Below are 15,958 nucleotides of genomic sequence, written 5' to 3'. Positions count from 1 at the left end.
TTCTCTGCCCAGCCTTGCTGCAGCTTGTCCATCACCCTTTCTCAGTTTATCTTCTATTTAGCTGCCTCCCTGAGATTTCAAAAATAGAAAATTTGGTGTGTGAGGGGGTGGGTGAATGTGTGTGTGTGTGTAAACTGACAACCATCTGGCAGTTGTAAGACGCTGCTGGAGGTTGATTAGGCCTGTTGTAAAATTGTTGGGTTTGGCATATGTTAACTCCTATTTAATTTCATGCCACTAACCATGTTGGGAGCAGGACTGGCCCAGGGCTAAAACAAAAAAAGGCTTTGGGGTAACAGAACATAGAATTGCAGGGCTGGGAGGGACCTTGGAGGTCCTCTAGTCCAACCCCCTGCCCGAGGCTGGAGACATTATATCCCGCCGGTCAAATTCAGTCTGTTTTTGGAAACGTCCAGTGATGGGACACCCACCACTCCTGGAGGCAGTCTGTTCCATTGAATAATGGAAGGGACCTCGGAGGTCCTCTAGTCCAACCCCCTGCGCAAACAATGCTGCTGCTGCTGCTGCTGCTACCCATTCAGTCGTGACCGACCCTGGGCGATTGGCTGGGCCAGGTGGTCTCTCCGCGTCTTCTGATCTTGTTCTGCTTCTTTAAATTTTCCTATCCTCTGGCTGGTGTCGGCTTTGGCGGTCTCCAGCCAGCGAGTTCTCCGGTGTCCTGGTTTCCTTTTACCCCTAACGCTTCCAAACAAAATAGCTTTTTCCAGCGAGTAGAAGTGAGACACAAGTCTTGTGATTTTTGCCTTAATAATAATAATAATAATAATAATAATAATAATAATAATAAATAATAATAATAATAATAATAATAATAATAATAATAATAATAATAATAATAATAATAATAATAATAATAATAATAATAATAATAATAATAATAATAATAAAGTTGGAAGGGACCTTGGAGGTCATCTAGTCCAACCCCCTGCTCAGGCAGGAAACCCTACACCATTTCAGACAAATGGCTGTCCAGTCTCTTCTTAAAAACTTCCAGTGATGGAGCATTCACAACTTCTGGAGGCAGGTTGTTCCACCGGTTAATTGGTTCTCACTGTCAGGAAGTTTCTCCTTAGTTCTAGGTTGCTTCTCTTCTCTTCTCTTCTCTTCTCTTCTCTTCTCTTCTCTTCTCTTCTCTTCTCTTCTCTTCTCTTCTCTTCTCTTCTCTTCTCTTCTCTTCTCCTCTCCTCTCCTCTCCTCTCCTCTCCTCTCCTCTCCTCTCTTTTCACTTCCATCCTATTCTATTATTCTCTTCTCTTCTCTTCTCTTCTCTTCTCTTCTCTTCTCTTCTCCTCTCCTCTCCTCTCCTCTCCTCTCCTCTCCTCTCCTCTCCTCTCCTCTCCTCTCCTCTCCTCTTTTCACTTCCATCCTATTCTATTCTTCTCTTCTCTTCTCTTCTCTTCTCCTCTCCTCTCCTCTCCTCTCCTCTCCTCTCCTCTCCTCTTTTCACTTCCATCCCATTCTATTCTTCTCTTCTCTTCTCTTCTCTTCTCTTCTCTTCTCTTCTCTTCTCTTCTCTTCTCTTCTCTTCTCTTCTCTTCTCCTCTCCTCTCCTCTCCTCTCCTCTCCTCTTTTCACTTCCATCCCATTCTATTCTTCTCTTCTCTTCTCTTCTCTTCTCTTCTCTTCTCTTCTCTTCTCTTCTCTTCTCTTCTCTTCTCTTCTCTTCTCTTCTCTTCTCTTTTCTTTTCTTTTCTTTTCTTCTCGTCTCCTCTCCTCTCCTCTCCTCTCCTCTTCCTTGATTAGTTTCCATCCTTTGCTTCTTGTCCTGCCTTCAGGTGCTTTGGAGAATAGGTGGAACCTCCCCCCCCTCTTCTTTGTGGCAGTCCCTCAAATACTGGAAGACTGCTATCATGTCCCCCCCCCCCGGTCCTTCTCTTTGTTAAACGAGACATATCTAGTTCCCGTTCAACCGTTCATTGTACGATTTAGCCCCCAGACTCTTTATCATCTTTGCAGCTCACTTTCTATCTAAGCGTCTCCCCACCTTTCTAACAAGTTACACAGTCAGACGGCATGCTGAATTCGCAGCAGCCTGGCCAAAGCTTCCAAAGTTGTAGACGTTTCCTCGCTGTGTGTTTTCCTTCTAGGGAGTAGATCTGCTGTGCTGCAGTTTTTAAAATAAAATGACTGGACATCAGGGGAATTTTCCAAGAACTGAGCTGATGATATGGAAGCAAAACATCTGTGCAAGTTGTTTAAAGTCCTGAGCTGCTGCATGGAGGAATTTACTGCAGCCCAGGGCTTTGTTATATATTATAATTTGTCGGACGTTCGACTGACGAAGGGGACAAATTTTCTTTGCCATCACAAACTAGATTCACCCGTTGTGCTAAGCCAGTTGGTTGGAGAAGCCATTGTAACCTGGATTCACCTGTTGCAAAAAACAAACAACAACCCAAAGCCACGATTTATGCATCCATACAAAAAAAAACAACAAAATCTGGGCAGGAAACTAACCAGGCTTCCCACCTTCTTTGGTTCAAGGTTTTGGAAGAGGAGAATTTTGGAAAGAACTTTACGATATTGATTTTTAAACATCACAGGAAGCACAACAATCACTCATGGAGATCTAGCTAAGCCCGTGAGAGACAAAAAAGGAATAAAATCAGGAGGTCCGTTGTCTCCTCTCCGGTTTACTTTAGGTTTCTTTTTCTTTCATTTTTTTAAAATTTTATTCAAAAGATTGAAATACTAAATCCAAAGCGGCGGGGGGGGGGGAGAAATAAGGAAAACAAAACTACACAAAGACATTAACGACTGTGGCAAGCAAGGTCTTAAAAGTTGTTAAGTCAAGAACTAATTGTGACACAGTGCTAGGCTGCATCAACAGAAGGACAGAATCCAGATCAGGTGAAGTTTTAATACCACTTTACAAGGCCTTGGTAAGGCCACACTTGGAATCCTGCATCCGGTTTTATTTATTTATTTTATTTTTATTTTTATTCAATTTATATCCCGCCCTTCTCCGAAGACTCAGGGCGGCTTACAAGCTTAGCAGTAGCCCTCATTCTATGTATCTGCCTGCTTATTAGGGCTTTCACACACACCCCAAGCGGCATTATTACAAAGTCAGCTTAATTGCCCCCAACAATCTGGGTCCTCATTTTACCTACCTCGGAAGGATGGAAGGCTGAGTCAACCTTGAGCCTGGTGGGACTCGAACCTGCACTAATTGCAGGCAGCTGGTGTTACTTAAGGAGGCATTAGCCCACTGCTCCACCAAGCAGTGGACTCTTTTGGTCACCATGATGTAAAAAAGATATTGAGACTTGGAAAGAGGGCAGAGAAGAGCAACGAAGATGATCAGGGGACTGGAGGCTAAAACATACAAGGAACGGTTGCTGGAATTGGGTATGTGTAGTTTAACGAAGAGAAGCACGAGGGGGGACACGATAGCAGTCTTCTAGTATCTCAGGGGCTGCCCCAAAGAAGAAGCAGTCCAGCTCTTCTCCAAAGCACCCGAAGGCAGGAGAAGAAGCAACGGAGGGAAACTAATCAAGGAGAGAAGCAGCCTAGAATTAAGGAGAAACTTTCTGACAGTGAGAATAATTAACCAGTGGAACAACCTGCCTCCAGAAGCTGTGAATGCTCCATCAATGGAAATTTTTAAGAAGAGACTGGACAGCCATTTGTCTGAAATGGTATAGGGTTTCCTGCCTGAGCAGGGGGTTGGACTAGATGACCTCCAAAGTCCCTTTCAACTTTATCATCATCATCATCATCATCATCATCATCATCATCATCATCTCTATTTTCCTTGGGAGCAGATGGCTCTGCTTTTCTCAAGGAAATAAAGGATGCTGGAATTTACCGGGGACTTAAAATTCCCGCAGCTCGCTCTGCCGTGACTTTTTTCTTTTTCTTGTCAGTATACACTGCTGGGAGTTGATTGGAATGAAGCTGTATAATAATGTTATTTACTTGGGGATTTTATGCTTTCATCCTCAAAGGGGAAAGGGCAAAGAGGCCTTTCTAAACACAAGAAGCTGGAATTTTTGGGAAATTAGGTCTCCGGGGATGATGGGAGCTGTCCTCCGAGCCGCAGAAATTTGTCAAAAAGAGACGCTTCGAGGAGACGAGACAGGGGTCCTGTTTGTCTAGACCACCCCCCCAATTAAAAAAAAGTGGAGATTCTTCCAAGCTGAGTTGTTTTACCGTTTCACCCCCTACAGACAAAATCTTGCCAGATTGAAGATTCTGCTATCTGCATCCACCATACAAGTCCTTGATTTACAACAGTTCATTTAGCGACCGTTCAAAGTTACGACGACACTGAAAAAAGGGACTTAGGATCATTTTTCCACACTTACGACCGTAGCTGCATCCCACCCTGGTCACGTGTTCAGACATTTGGCAACTGACTCACGTTTATGACGGCTGCAGTGTCCCGTTTCTGTGTGTCACGCAATTCCCCCTTTTGTGACCTTCTGACAAGCAAAGTCAGTGGGGGGAGCCAGATTCACCAAACTTCACACGTCTTGATTCACTTAACAAATTGGCACGAAAGGTCATAAAATGGGGAGAAATTCACTTATAACAACTGTCACTCTTAGCAACACTTGTGATCGTAAGTTGAGGAATATTGTGTTTTCTGCCCTCTAGAGGAAAACCAGTGAAGTGCAGGTAGAGTGTTGGCATAAGGCAGGGGTAGGCAACCTTGGCTCTTTTATGACTGGTGGACTTCAACTCCCAGAATTCCTGAGCCAGCCATGCTGAGGGGAAAGGGAGAGGTTTACAAGCTGAGCCATGCTGGCTCAGGAATTCTGGGAGTTGCAAGTCCACAAGTCATGAAGGGGCCATAGTTCCCCCATGCTGGCTCAGGAATTCTGGGAGTTGAAGTCCGCATGTCATGAAGGGGCCATAGTTCCCCCATGCTGGCTCAGGAATTCTGGGAGTTGAAGTCCACAAGTCATGAAGAGGCCATAGTTCCCCCTTGCTGGCTCAGGAATTCTGGGAGTTGAAGTCCACAAGTCATGAAGGGGCCATAGTTCCCCCTTGCTGGCTCAGGAATTCTGGGAGTTGAAGTCCACCTATCATGAAGAGGCCACAGTTCCCCCATGCTGGCTCAGGAATTCTGGGAGTTGAAGTCCACCAGTCATAAAAGAGCCAAGTTTGCCTACCACTGGCATAAGGTATATCCTCATGCCTACCGTGAAGAATACAGTATTAAATAATCTCATTTCCCACAAAATCTTGGAGTCAAATGTTCTTTCCACTGAGAAGATTGCCCTCTATAATGTCCTTCAGGATTAGCAATTTTTCACGGAAGCTTTTCCTATGGAAATTCTTTTACAAATATGAAGCTGCCGTCATATGGTCTGGTGGATAAGGCATCAGGCTAGAAACCAGGAGACAGTGAGTTCTAGTCCTGCCTTAGGCATGAAAATTTGGGCCAGTCACCTGGAGAAGGTGAGTTCTAGTCCTGCCTTAGGCATGAAAGCTATCGGAATACGTTTGAGCCAATCATCGGGAGACGGTGAGTTCTAGTCCCACCTTAGGCTGGGTGACTTTTGGCCAGTCCCTCTCTCTCAGCCTATCCTACCTCACAGGGTTGTTGTTGTGGCAAAAATAGAAGGAAAAGGGCATGTTGGATATATTCGCCACCTTGAGTTATTGGTCAAAATAATAGAGACAGGATACAAATAAAAACCTTGAGCTAAGATGAGCAGCCCATAAATTTTAGCTAGCTAGCTAGCTAGATGGATCCAGATAGGATGGATAGATAGATAGATAGATAGATAGATAGATAGATAGATAGATACATAGATATGATAGATAAATTAGGTAGATAATAGGTAGGTAGGTAGGTAGATGATAGATAGATAGATAGATAGATAGATAGATAGATAGATAGATAGATAGATAGATAGATAGATAGATAGTAGGTAGATAGATGACTAATAGATGATAGATAGATAGTAAGATATGGATGATAGATAGATAGATAGATAGATAGATAGATAGATGATAGATAGATAGATAGATAGATAGATAGATAGATAGATAGATAGATAGATAGAATAGATAGAATAGATGGATAGATGATAGGTAGGTAGACAGACAGACAGATATACAGATAGATAAATAGATGATAGAATAAATGATAGATAGATAGATAGATAGAGACAGAGAAAATCAAGGAAGGTAGAAATCAATTTTTTGAAAAATAGTGAATTGTTCTGGAACATTCTCTACTCCACTCTTTCTTAACCCAGCAAATCTAGTTATATTGTGTGCCCAACTTTTGAAATTGTGGAGACCACGGATATAAATACGTGCAGAAACGGAATCCCAAATCTTGGGCCAACAAAGAGTGAACAACTGTTTGTGTGCAGTGTTAGGCTTATGGTGTTAGCCTACAATGTTGGGTTGAAAATATATTAACCATAATGCTATGTCTTTAAGTTGTTAATTGGCCAATGGGTGTGTAAGTGTTCTCATGGCCATAAGAGGAAGCTAGGAACGTAGCTTCTCTCTCTCTCTGAATTCACTGCTCTCTACTATTACTGTTTTTGCTCTGCTGTTGGTTTACTACTGTTGTAACCTGAACTGTGTATTGACCTCTGGACCGGTAAGAAGACTTGTGTAGTTTGGATTACTTCTTGGACTGTTGCTATTGTTTATGACCTGGACTGTTTATTTTTTGACTGTGCATTTTTGTTCTTACACCACCTCAAAGTAAAATACTTTTTGCTTTTAGAACTCAGTGTATTTCTGTGTGTGATTTTTACTGCTCTCAGTGCCCTTCCTTGTCTGTGCAACTCTTTGGTAGCACAAGGAGACCTCTGCACAACAAATTCCTTAACACTGGTTATGGGCCCAGGCCTGTACTGAGAGTTAGTACACACAGTATTGCTAGCTGAGTTTGTGTTAGCTATTTGGTGTAAAATGGCACAAGAACTGTTGTCAGGCATCTCCTGGATAACCCGGTTGGATGGGACAAACTATGTTTCCTGGTCCACAAGATGCTGCTTGCTTTTGCGCAAGGAAGGACTATGGGCTGTTGTAAATAACCCACCAGATACTACTGCTTGGGATCCAGATGACGAAGAGGATGCAAAGAAGTTAGACAACTTTAAACGTAGCAATGAGAAAGCTCTTTGCATTATTGGACTAACACTGAATGACCAGCAGCTTGTCCATATTCGTGGTGAGGAGTCTGCTGCTAGGTGTTGGGGTGTTTTGCGAAGGCTTTATGTTCGTGACAGTGTGGGTGCACATATACACCTTACACGTAAGCTGTTTAGGGCTCGTCTGCAGAAGAATGGAGATATGCTGACCCATTTAAATTACATGAAAGCAATTTTTCAAGAGCTTCATGAAAAGGAGCTGATTTTTTCAGAGTTGCATCAGGTCTACATTATTCTGTCATCTTTGGATGAGAGTTATGATGGATATGTTTCTTCTTTGGAAGTCCTGACCAGAGAGGAACTGACATTGACTAACATTACTGGGAGACTGCTGGAAGAGTCCAGAAGGAGGCGTGACAGAGACCAGCTGAGAGAGACACAGCCACAAGAGGAGCAGCCATTCTCCACTGCTTACAACGTCAAGAAATGTTATTCTTGTGGGGCTAGAGGGCATATAGCCAAATTCTGTAGAAAGGGTAAAAAACAGAATGTGAATAGCAGTGGGAAGGCTAAGAAGGGCATTGGTTTGGCTATTTCTGGTGAACCAACATCCAGAAACAATGAATTGTGGGTTGTTGATAGTGGGGCTTCACAATGCATTACTAAAGTGAAAGAGAGGTTTATTAATATGAAAAACAGCAACCAATATGTTTCACTGGCCAACGGTTGGAGGATGAAGGCCTCTGGTGAAGGTAATTCCTATTGTCCATGCATTGATGAACAGTTACCTATGTTATATATACCTAAACTAAGATTCAACTTGTTATCTGTAAGGGAATTGGTTAAGGTTGGGTTTGTGGTAACATTCAGAGGGGAGCAATGCACTATTGAGAGGAATGGAACCTGTGTAACTGCTAATTTGAAAAATGGTTTATTCGTTCTCACAAGTAACCAGGTTAGTACAGTTAAAGCTAACTCAATATGTGAGAACAAGAAGCCACATGATGAGTGCATACATTTATTGCATAGGCGGTTAGGGCATGTAAACTTTAACTCACTACGTAAAACAGTGGAATTAGTAGAAGGAGTTAAACTGAAGCCATGTAGTAAGTATTTGAATTGCAATGCCTGTAATCAGGAAAAGAGCAAGGCAACTCCTGCAAACAGGATAAACGGCTTCAAAACAACTGTACCTTTGGAAGTTGTGTTTGCTGATTTAATTGGACCCATGAAACCAAGTTTAGGAGGATCCTGTTATATTTTAAGTATATTGGACCACTACTCTCGTTATGGATTTTGTTATCTGCTTAAGTCAAAGGCAGACACTTTCGAACAATTTGCAAACTGGCTGAAGTTCGTGGAGAGAAAAACAAAGAGAAAGGTTCAGTGCATAATTACTGATAATGGTACTGAATTTACAAATAAGCGTTTTGTTGATATGCTAGAATCAGCTGGCATTGAGCATAAACGTTCAGCCCCTTATAGGCCTCAACATAATGCATTTGTTGAGAGACGTGGGCAAACGTTACAAGCCATGATTAGAACCATGTTAAGAGATTCAGGCTTAACAGATAGACTGTGGGGGGAAGCAGCAAAATGTGCAAACCATGTTCTGAATATAGTTGTTAATACTTCTACTGGTAAAATACCATATACTATATGGCATGGTAGAAGACCAAACCTTGATTACCTGCACACGTTTGGCACCCCAGCTTGGGTCCACATTCCTGCACAACTCAGGAGTAAAGGCCAACATAGGGCTAGGCAATTATACTTCGTAGGTTACGAAGCTAACCATAGATCCTATCGTTTCTGGGAACGAGGCACAACTAATATATATAACAGTGCTAGTGCAAAATTCCTTGAGCACGTTGGTTGGGATAGGTTAGAGCAAGAAACTGTTAATACTGATCCTCTAGTGTTTGAGGACTCCTCTGATAACGTAACTAGTAATGATAATACATCTCCTGTAAATATGAAAGATGAAGAGGAGATAGGGGAGATAAAAAATGAATCAGAGGAAGGAAAGGAGACAGAAATTCAAAGCCCTGTAATTCCTTGGCGTTCAACACGCATCAGACATCCACCTGATCGCTATGAAGCTAGTATATGTCAAGTTAGTGTAGAGCCATCTAACTATGATGAGATCAGGATGTATCCTGAAAAGGAACAAGCATCATGGAAAGCTGCAATGAACAGGGAGTTGAAGTCTTTGCAGAATCTTAAGGTTTATCAGAAAGCAAAACTGCCACCTGGTGAGCAAGCTATAGGTTGTAAATGGATATATAAGTTAAAGAAAGGTGTAGACGGGACTGTAACCCATAAGGCACGTTTGGTTGCACAAGGTTTTGCCCAAACTACTGAGGATTATGACGAAGTGTTTGCACCCAGTCTAAGGGCAACTACTTTAAGAGCAGCTTTAGTATGGGCGGCTAAAAACCAATATATGGTTACCCATGTAGATGTTGAAACTGCATATCTACATGCTCCATTGCAACATACTATTTATTTAAGAATACCACCAGGATTGACCAGTGATAGAGACCATGATTGTTGGGAGTTAAAGAAAAGCCTCTATGGATTGAAACAATCAGGCTATGAGTGTAATACATGTTTAGTTAATGAGTTAAGTGCATTAGGTTTTGTAGCCAGTAATGCTGATCCTTGTTTGTTTAGAAGGGAACACAACGGAGCATTATCTTTTCTTTTATTATTCACAGATGATATTGCAATAATAACAAAAAATGAGTTAGAAGCACAAACTATCATTTCAAGATTGCAAAATAAATTCACAATTAGAAATCTTGGGAAAATAAGCCACTATTTGGGGTTAGATATTGTGAAAACGAATAGGGGTTTTAAGGTGTCGCAAGCCAGTAAAATATCTCAGTTATTAAAGAGATACAACATGGAAATGTGTAAACCAGCAAAAACTCCGATGGCTATGGATTTTAAGGACACTAATGTTGAGAGTCCTGTATTTGATAAGACTATGTACCAATCTTTGATAGGAAGTCTTATGTATCTGAGTAATTGGTCTAGACCTGATATTTCTTACTGTGTAAACCAATTGGCTAGGTACAACAATGAACCAACTGTTAGACACTGGCAATCAGCTAAACGAGTATTAAGATATCTGAAGCAGACTATTCACTACTCGTTATATCTAGAGCCAAATCGTGAGTTAATCCTTACTGCATATGCAGATGCGAGTTTTGCCTCTGATTCAAACAGTCGTAAATCTACCTCAGGGTTGGCTATAATGTTGGGTGATTCTTTGATTGGATGGAAGTCCATTAGGCAAAAACACATAAGCTTGTCTACAATGGAGGCTGAATTTTCATGTCTATCAGTGTTATGTACAGAACTGCTAGTGTACAAACAATTATTGTTAGATATGGGTTTAAATGTAAATGATCCATTTATTGTGTATGAGGACAATCAAGCTGCGATAAAGATGGCTAATAATGCTGCAGTAAGAACAAGATCTAAACATACTGATCTTCGTTATTTAAATGTCAGACAATGTGTCAAAGATAAATTAATACAGTTAGAGTATTGTCCATCTGATGTAAATATTGCAGACCATTTTACGAAGGTACAAAGTGCTGTGAAACACAATGCTAATTGTGAAAGAATGTGCATAAGATTGTAAGAGTTATATATTATTCTACCCAAAGGGGAGAATGTTAGGCTTATGGTGTTAGCCTACAATGTTGGGTTGAAAATATATTAACCATAATGCTATGTCTTTAAGTTGTTAATTGGCCAATGGGTGTGTAAGTGTTCTCATGGCCATAAGAGGAAGCTAGGAACGTAGCTTCTCTCTCTCTCTGAATTCACTGCTCTCTACTATTACTGTTTTTGCTCTGCTGTTGGTTTACTACTGTTGTAACCTGAACTGTGTATTGACCTCTGGACCGGTAAGAAGACTTGTGTAGTTTGGATTACTTCTTGGACTGTTGCTATTGTTTATGACCTGGACTGTTTATTTTTTGACTGTGCATTTTTGTTCTTACACCACCTCAAAGTAAAATACTTTTTGCTTTTAGAACTCAGTGTATTTCTGTGTGTGATTTTTACTGCTCTCAGTGCCCTTCCTTGTCTGTGCAACTCTTTGGTAGCACAAGGAGACCTCTGCACAACAAATTCCTTAACATGCAGCCTGTGTGGGATTGAGGCAGCAGGATCGGCCGGGGTGGGGTGGGGGGATGTTGTCCAAAGGAAACAACACACTAAGGCAAAAGGCCAGATTTTTGGGATAGGGGGGTGGGGCGGGAAGGACCACTGCTCCCAGGAGCCTCTTATCTTTGCTGTTAGCTTGAAATGTGAATTCATGATTCATCTCCCTGGGATCCTTAAAATAGAAGCTCAGTGTCTTTTTTAGAAGGGAACATTTTTTAAAAAAAAAAGCCCTCCTTTTTTTCCCTCCCTCCCTCGTCCTAAGATCTGCTTCCATTCAGAATTTTTTCGGGTCCTAAGAAGAGTTTGAAAGACAAAGAGTTACGTTAGGGATCATCTGCCTCAATAAATAATATGAAATAATAATAATAATAAAGTTGGAAGGGGCCTTGGAGGTCATCTAGTCCAACCCCCTGGCCAAGTAGGAGACCCTGTACCAGGGGTAGGCAACCTTGGCTCTTTTATGACTCCTGGACTTCAACTCCCAGAATTCCCGAGCCAGCTGGCTCGGGAATTCTGGGAATTGAAGTCCAGGAGTCATAAAAGAGCCAAGGTTGCCTACCCGTGCCCTATACTATTTCAGACAAATGGCTGTCCAGTCTCTTCTTAAAAAAACTTCCATTGTTGGAGCATTCACATTCCGCTGATTAATCATTCTGACTGTGAAGAAATTCCTCCTTAATTCCCGGTTGCTTCTCTCCTGGATGAGTTTCCATCCGTTGCTTCTTGTCCTGCCTTTCAGGTGCTTTGGAGAATACCTTGGCTCCCTCTTCTTTGGGGCAGCCCCTGAGATGTTGGAAGGCTGCCATCATGTCCCCCCTCGCCCTTCTCTTCATTAAAATAGACCTACCCAATTCCATACCAAATGTCTCACTTAACAGCAGAAATGTTGGGTGGTCGTAAGTCGAGGACTCACTGCAGAGGGAGCGAATGTTCTCTTCGCTTCTTTCTTCGTTCCAGTTCCACCCCGGGTGCCATCTGCACTGGGGCCAAGTTTACAGCTCTCTAATGAAACTGCCTTGTAAAGGAAATCAGATGTTCCACGTAGCTGGAGAAGAGCCAGAAAGCGCTGGAAAATTGGCCGAAAAATGTATTTTCCTTTGGAATTCTTCCTTTCCTTGTGGAGTTGCTGATTAGCACGTTGGCAGTGGCGTTTTTATTTCCTATTTTTAAGCATCTGTCCAGTTTCTCGGCATCATCTCGTCTGCTCTCGCCTGTTAGCCAGCTGTGTGTGTGTGTGTGTGTTCCTCTATGAGTAGTCCTCGCCTTATGACCACGAAGGGGACCAGAATTTATGTAGCTAAGTGAGAAATTCGTTAAGTGAGTTTTGCCCTGTTTTACAACCTTCCTTGCCACGTGTGTTTGGTCAGACGGTTGCAAAAGGGGATCGTGTGACTTCGGGACACTGTGACCGTCGTAAGTGCGAATCAGTTATCGAGCATCCGCATGCAAGTCACATGACCCTGGTGATGCTGCCACGGCCGTGTGAGAAAAAGCTGTCATCGGTCCCTTTTTTCGGATGCCGTTGTTTAACTTTGAACATTCACTAAATGAACTGCTGTAAGTCGAGAACAGGCGTGGGGAACCTTGGCTCTTTTATGACTTGTGGACCTCAAGTCCCAGAATTCCTGAACCAGCATGGAATTTTGATCACATGACCTCAGGGAGATTGCAACGGTCGCAAGGATGAAAAATAGCCATCAGTCACTTTTTTCAATGCCGTTCTAATTCTGAACGGTCGCTAAATGAACTGTTGTAAGTCGAGTAATGGCTGGACGATGCAGCTGTGTCCTCCGCGGTGCCGTTCTTGCCATGTCGGACGATGGGAAGCTTTCTACAAGCCGTTTCCCAGGAAGGACAACACCCAGGAGGTTTCGTTTTTCCGGAGCAACAAGCCACTAAATTGTTGCACAGATTCAACTAAAGAAGATTTTAAGTTGGGCTAAAGATAATAGAATAGAATAGAATAGAATAGAATAGAATAGAATAGAATAGAATAGAATAGAATAGAATAGAATAGAATAGAATTAGAAATGAATAGAAATAGAAATAGAAATGAATAGAATAGAAATAGAATAGAATAGAATAGAATAGAACAGATTATAGAATAGAATAGAATAGAATAGAATAGAATAGAATAGAATAGAATAGAATAGAATAGAATAGAATAGAATAGAAATAGAATAGAATAGAATTGGAATGGAATGGAGCAGAATATAGAATGCAGACTTGACTAGATTAGACTAGACTAGAGTAGACTAGAATAGAAATAGAAAGAAATAGAAATAGCATATAGAATGCAGAATAGAATAGAAAAGAAATATAGAATTTTTGAATAGAATAGAATAGAAAATATAGAATTGTAGAATAGAAGAGAAGAGAAGAGAAATATAGAATTGTAGAATAGAATAGAATAGAATAGAATAGAATAGAAATATAGAATTGTAGAATAGAATAGAATAGAATAGAAATATAGAATTGTAGAATAGAATAGAAATATAGAATTGTAGAATAGAATAGAATAGAATAGAATTAGAATTAAAAATAGAAATAGAAATGAATAGAAATAGAAATAGAAATGAATAGAAATAGAAATAGAAATAGAAATAGAAATAGAATAGAAATAGAATAGAATAGAATAGAATAGAATAGAATAATAGAATAGAATAGAACAGAATAGAATAGAAATAGAATAGAATAGAAATAGAATAGAAATAGAATAGAATAGAATTGGAATGGAATGGAGCAGAATATAGAATGCAGACTTGACTAGATTAGACTAGACTAGAGTAGACTAGAATAGAAATAGAAAGAAATAGAAATAGCATATAGAATGCAGAATAGAATAGAAAAGAAATATAGAATTGTAGAATAGAATAGAAATATAGAATTGTAGAATAGAATAGAATAGAGTAGAGTAGAGTACAATAGAATAGAAATATAGAATTATAGAATAGAATAGAATAGAATAGAATAGAATAGAATAGAATAGAATAGAATAGAATAGAATAGAAGAGAAGAGAAGAGAAGAGAAGAGAAGAGAGCAGAATAGGAATAGAATAAACTTCTGGAGGCAGGTGGTTCCACTGGTTAATTGTTCTAACTGTCAGGAAATTTCTCCTTAGTTCCAGGTTGCTTCTCTCCATGATCAGTTTCCATCCGTTGCTTCATGTCCTGCCCTCAGGTGCTTTGGAGAATAGGTGGAAACCCCCCCCCCTTCTTTGTGGCAGCCCCTGAGATCCAAATGCAGGCATGGACATTTGCTCCAGCAGAGAATGCAGGGGACGATGGATGTAATTCAGGATGGCTTATCTGGATACCAGAAAGCGGATAGTCCATACAACGGGATTTTGCTACCCCCTGGAGGCCGAGACACTTGCACGGACACTCTCGTTCCATAGGACTCTCCATGCGTCCTGCTCTTCATGCATTTCTACTGTGGCCTTACTGATGCATTGGTTTCCTGATGTGATGGTCTACAACCCAAACCTTCCCTGCCATAATCTAGATGGTTTGGTCCAGTTCTCACCAATCAAATATTAAAAGTTTCCTCTTCCTTCCCCGCTACTTCAAAGAGAGAGAGAGAGAGAGAGGGGCCCAGGCATGCTTGGTGTAAGCAGACAGCTCACCATGTACAGCAGAAACACCATTCTGCTCTTCCACATGCCTTCCTGGAATTTCCCTCTACAGTTATTTGAGTATAAATAAATCTCCAGGAGAGAGGGCTAGGACATAAGTGGAATAAATAATACATTTATTCAGGTTTATTTGGCAGCCCAATTCAGTCTCGGGGCAATGCTGGTAGCTTACAGAAATAAAACTCCAAGACAAACAGAACAATTAGCCAGTGGAACAACCTGCCTCCAGAAGCTGTGAATGCTCCAACACTGGAAGTTTTTAAGAAGAGACTGGACAGCCATTTGCCTGAAATGGTATAGGGTTTCCTGCCTGAGCAGGGCGTTGGAGTAGATGACTTCTATTCTATTCTATTCTATTCTATTCTATTCTATTCTATTCTATTCTATTCTATTCTATTCTATTCTATTCTATTCTATTCTATTCTACAATTCTATATTTCTATTCTATTCTATTCTATTCTATTCTACAATTCTATATTTCTATTCTATTCTATTCTATTCTATTCTATTCTATTCTATTCTATTCTACAATTCTATATTTCTATTCTATTCTATTCTATTCTATTCTATTCTACAATTCTATATTTCTATTCTATTCTATTCTATTCTATTCTATTCTATTCTATTCTATTCTATTCTATTCTATTCTACAATTCTATATTTCTATTCTATTCTATTCTATTCTATTCTATTCTATTCTATTCTACAATTCTATATTTCTATTCTATTCTATTCTATTCTATTCTATTCTATTCTATTCTATTCTATTCTACAATTCTATATTTCTATTCTATTCTATTCTATTCTATTCTATTCTATTCTACAATTCTATATTTCTATTCTATTCTATTCTATTCTATTCTATTCTATTCTATTCTATTCTATTCTATTCTACAATTCTATATTTCTATTCTATTCTATTCTATTCTATTCTATTCTATTCTATTCTATTCTATTCTATTCTATTCTACAATTCTATATTTCTATTCTATTCTATTCTATTCTATTCTATTCTATTCTATTCTATTCTATTCTATTCTATTCTAT

Source organism: Vipera berus, assembly GCF_964194415.1.
Source record: "Vipera berus genome assembly, chromosome: 3".
Lineage (NCBI taxonomy): Eukaryota > Metazoa > Chordata > Lepidosauria > Squamata > Viperidae > Vipera > Vipera berus.
Note: the sequence above shows the minus strand (reverse complement) of the source record.